Source organism: Prionailurus viverrinus, chromosome D3 (assembly GCF_022837055.1).
Source record: "Prionailurus viverrinus isolate Anna chromosome D3, UM_Priviv_1.0, whole genome shotgun sequence".
In the NCBI taxonomy this organism is placed as follows: Eukaryota; Metazoa; Chordata; class Mammalia; order Carnivora; family Felidae; genus Prionailurus; species Prionailurus viverrinus.
In genome coordinates this window covers 12,225,855-12,230,753 of record NC_062572.1, presented here as the reverse complement: position 1 = coordinate 12,230,753, position 4,899 = coordinate 12,225,855, and the positions used below count along the sequence as shown (strand labels likewise).

General features: G+C 48.4%; 1 pseudogene; it reads right to left on the bottom strand.

Moving 5' to 3' along the window:
- Positions 1-4,114: 4,114 nt before the first annotated feature.
- On the bottom strand, positions 4,115-4,348 carry LOC125149764 (uncharacterized; annotated as a pseudogene).
- Between the last annotated feature and the right edge of the window lie 551 nt (positions 4,349-4,899).

The following is a 4,899-nucleotide window of genomic DNA, read 5'->3' as shown; positions in this document are numbered from 1 at the left end:
ATGCAAACATGTACGAAATATGGTCTCTCCCCATAAGAAATTTACAGTCAAGGAACAACAGGACCAGTTTTCATTCTCAGAGAATAAGGTTCTACAACGATAGAGAAAGCCTAGTTATGAAACTTTCTGAAGAGACAAGACACCCTTTGAAGGTGCCATGTTCCTGGCAAAAAAGAATGGAGACAGACAGAGGAAAGTGGGGGCAATCCAAGGTCACTCTCCGATCAGAACTACCTGGGCAAACCAGATGTTGGTAACTTCAGTGGCTCCCCCTAAAGCATGGCCATGGCAATGGTGAAGGATGCATTATAGAGCCTCTTCTCCTGGTGTCCTGACGCCCCACACCAAGAGGTGGTGGTGACAGACATGGGATTCTCTGCCATGTCAGTCCAAGAGGCCTCCATGAGAAAGATGAGTGAGGGGTAAAGAGAGGGAGATAAGCAGATTGGCAGAACCAAAGGGGAAGAAGAAGAATAGACAAAGAGGAGGGGACAGGAAAAGAGGAAGGGGGAGAGGGAGATCAGAGGGGAACCCCGAGGGGAGAGAGAGGAAGCGCTGTGCAGAATGCTGCTGCTTTGGGAAGTCATCTACTCCCTTCGGGAAGGCCCTGGAGAGCATTAAGTGGGGCAGCAGGTTGATTTGACTTGTCTCATAAAACCTCTCTGTCTTCTCCAGAGAAGGAGGCAGAACATGGCCAAGCGAGAACACCCAGGGAGCTGTTGCCATCGTCCTGAGAGAAAGACGGTGGGTTCATCCAGGGCAGGGCAGATGGAGATAGAAGAGAGGGGACAGAATCCAGGAAGCACGAGAAAGTCTATCCGTGGACAGTGACGGGCCACGGGGGTCAAAAATGAGGTCAGGCTTGTGTCCGTGCTTCTGGATCTGGGAACTTGATGTCTGCTGGGATGGGAAGTGCAAGGAACAAAGCCGGACTCTTTAGAAGCAAAAGGAATCCCAGGAGCAGCCTCGGATGTAGAGGAAGACACTTTAAGATGCGCCAATTCACGAGGCGCCTGGGTGGCCCAGTCGGTTGAGCGTCCGACTCTCGATTTCGGCTCAGGTCATGATCCCAGGGTTGCAGGATCAGGTCCCACATCAGGCTCTGCACTAAGCATGGAGCCTGCTTAAGACTCTCCCTCTCTGTCTCCCTTTCTCTCTCTCAAATTAAAAGGAGGAGGAGGAGGAGGGGAAAAGCACCAATGAATGAAATCTTCCCCCAAATCCTGCACGGTCAGCATTGCCTGTGACATTTGTCCTCTTTCAGAAAGGCATAAATGGAAAGATACACGTATCTCATGCCTTCCTCCTGGGGTACCACATATGGAAAGGAGGGAGGCTGTGATCTGGTCCCGGCTGTAAATGAATCCCACATCTCTTGGGCCACCAGATGGTAAACACCTGGTCCCTATTCCAAGGCCTGGCCTTACCAACAGGTGAGATCCCTGAAAATAGGATCTAGAGGGGTCCCCCCTTTTATCACGCCAGGAAGAGGAAAAAGAGAGGCTGTGTTCAGGCTGCTGTGTACTGCAGCACCTGGCTGGCATTTGGGAAGATCAATCCTTCTGGAGGGAAATGAGGCAGGACAGCCAAGTTCCTAGGATTATATCCCTCCCACCTGGGAGCCTTCTGCCAAATGACCCCAGGGAAGAGTCAGTCCAATGAAAGACAGGTTCCTTCTCCAAGTAAAACTTGCTTCTGGGGCACCATGAGTCCCCTGGAGGCTGAGAGGAGTCACTCTTGAGGAGGCAGAAGCAGGGAGAGGAAACCCAACGCAACAAGGTTAATAACAGCTCACCGCGACGGCACCTTTCATCTGGAGATCTCAAAGCCGTTTACCACCACCCAATTAATTCTCTCAACACCCACTACACCACCAGCCCCCAAAGCAGATGTCATTATCATTCCTTTATGAGCAAGGCAACTGACAGGTTAGTTGGCTGGTTCAAAGCCACAAAACAGTTGTAAGGCAGAAGCCAAATTTGGGATGATTGCCCTCCCCTAATCACAAGGAGCTGGAGAGAAAAGATTCATTTGTAGGAGGGCTCTGATGATTACTCTTACTCATTCATTCATTTATTCATTCATTCATTATTCATCTGTCCGTCCATCCATCCATCCATCTCCATTCATTCATTCATCCATCCATCCATCCATCCTTCTATCCATCCATTCACTCCTCCATTCATCCATCCATCTCCGTTCATTTATTTATTCATTTAGCATGCATTAATTGACATCCTGCCAGGCACAGGCACTGCGCAAAGTGCTGGGGATTCAAACCACGACCAAGACAAGGTCCTCGCCACCCATCTGGTGACTCTCCAAACCACTTTCTTCTCCATTACTGGAGGACTTTGCAGTTAACAAATACATTATCTTTTATAGATTCCATGAAATGGAGGGGGGTTATTCCTCTCTGATAGCTGAAGAAAGACTTGGGCATCAGGCCACATCACAGAACTAAGGTCTGGATCCAGCGTGCCTGGAGCACTTTCACACTTTGCAGCATCCTTCCTGAGCCGGTGTTCCCAGCTCCAGGGAAAATCCCTCCAGCGTCCTGATCGGGTGAAAGGCTTTGCAAATCCTCATCCAGCAGCAAAGCATCTCCACCAATGGCCTCTGAGCTGGCTAATGAAATAGCAGGACGGATGAAGATACCGGAGTGGGTTTTCACGGGAGCATGAAAGTAAAACTTCAGGTATACCAGAAAGACAGCAAGTCTGATGGAGTGAACCGAGGTAGACAGAGGCGTGTGTTACACTGTCAAGTAAGGCAGGAGGACAGATGAAGTCACGAGCTGAATCGGAAACTAGTCTTGTTTCTAATTTTGTCTCTCCTCCGATAGGAGTCAGTGATGATGGCCCCTTTATCTAAGATGCCTACCATCTTTCATAGGTGCGCCTCTTTTCCTCTGTCACTATTAAAGGACCCCAAGACTGTAAATGACACAACGGGCTTCCTGTTCACTCCAGCACTGCGTGCCAGTGAAGAGCAGGGAAGGCGTCTCCTGATGACATTCTAACTGTTCAGCAAATCGTGCATCCAAAGGCGGCCATGACAACCTTCTCTGGGGAGACTGTGAGCTCCCTGGGGATGCGGCCATCTCGGTCTTACTTAGCCAACACGTTCTTTTTTTCAATATTTTTTCATTTTTGTCAATGTTTATTTTTCAGAGAGAGAGAGAAGAGAGACAGCGCATGAGTTGGGGTGGGGAGAGCGGGGATGAAGAGGAAGAGACACAGAATCAGAAGCAGGCTCCAGGCTCCAGGCTCCGAGCCGTCATCACCGAGACGACACAGGGCTTGAACTCACGAACCGCAAGAACGTGATCTGAGACGAAATCGAACGCTTCGCCGACTGAGCCACCCAGGCGCCCCTAAGCAAACAGGTTCCAGTACGGTGCCTGTCACGTTGGTGGAGGCACTCCACCAATATTTGTTGAGGGGAATTAGAGTCATGCATGCAAAGTCCAAATTCTCTGGGGAAAAAGGAACGCGTCTAGTGTCAGTGTCTTCATTAATGTAAGGAGTAGAGCATCCAAGAAAACTAGCAGGCTTATGCTAACCAATCAACCCATTCCCTTCCCTTAAGGAATTATAACCAGGAAGGCACTGGGTGCACAGGAGATAAAGCAAGGAGGTGCAGGTTGGGTGAAAATCGATGGCACTTGGCAGCTCCCTCCACTACAGGGAGAAATATGCTACGTGAACTTGAATGACCCAGCCAGTTGGCTTGTCATTCTTCTAGGCGTGCTGGAGACACCATTCATTTATTCCTCTATCCATCCAACACTGATACATACACTCCTCCTCAGATACCACGTTTCCTATGTTAATATGGACCATCTATCTTCATTCAAGTTTAAAAAAAAAAAAAAAACTAGATTCATGTTCTACTTTTCTAGGTACTCAGTGAGCATAGAACTATGGGCGGAAAAGAAACCTTCCGAACAAATCCTCACGAAGTTTAAAACACGCATCAACAGAGCAACTAAAGCGCAGCATTTTCTATGGGGCCAGACTGTGTCACGATAGAAAAATAAATGCAGAGAGATAATCGGCTCCTGAAAAACACCACCAAAGTCACGTGACAAGAGCTAACATCAACAGCAATAAATACATACCCTTGATGGGGTGTAATGAGCATGGCAACTAGCCTCTTATGTGCCCTTTCTGCCCCAAACCCATAACCTCAGTCTAATCATGAGAAGATCATTTGAGATTCTCAACTGAGAGATATTCTCCAACCCCCAAATGAGGGAGAGTCTACAAACTCCCTGACTAGCGATCCCTTAAACTGATAAGAACAGATACCACGTTTGATCTTGGCCAAAAGGCCGAGAAACGATGGACTAGCCCTCCTTTAAAACCATCAAGGTCATCCAAAAGAAGAGAAGTGTGGAAGACTGTCAATGGGCCTAGGGAGACATGACAACTAAATGTAATGTGTTGCCCCGGAGTTGACCCTGGGACAGGAAATGGGCGTTAAGAAAAATCAGTGAATCTGAATAAAGTGTGGACCTCAGTGACGATGATACACCCGTAATGGTTCACGGACTACGAGAAAGGTACTATATCAACATGATGGAATATTATGAGAAAGCGGGCATGGGCTATATGGCAACCCTCCATTCACAATTATCTGTTAATCTAAAACTAGTCTAGGGACGCCTGGGTGGCTCAGTCGGTTGAGCGTCTGACTCTTGATTTTGGCTCAGGTCATGATCTCACAGTTCATGGGTTCGAGCCCCACATCGGGCTCTGCGCACTGACCAGCACAGAGCCTGCTTGGGATTCTCTGTTTGTTTCCCTCTCTCTCTGCCCCTCCCTACTCATGCTCTGTCTCTCTCAAAGTAAATAAACTTTAAAAACAGTAAGTAAATTGGGGCCCCTGGGTGTC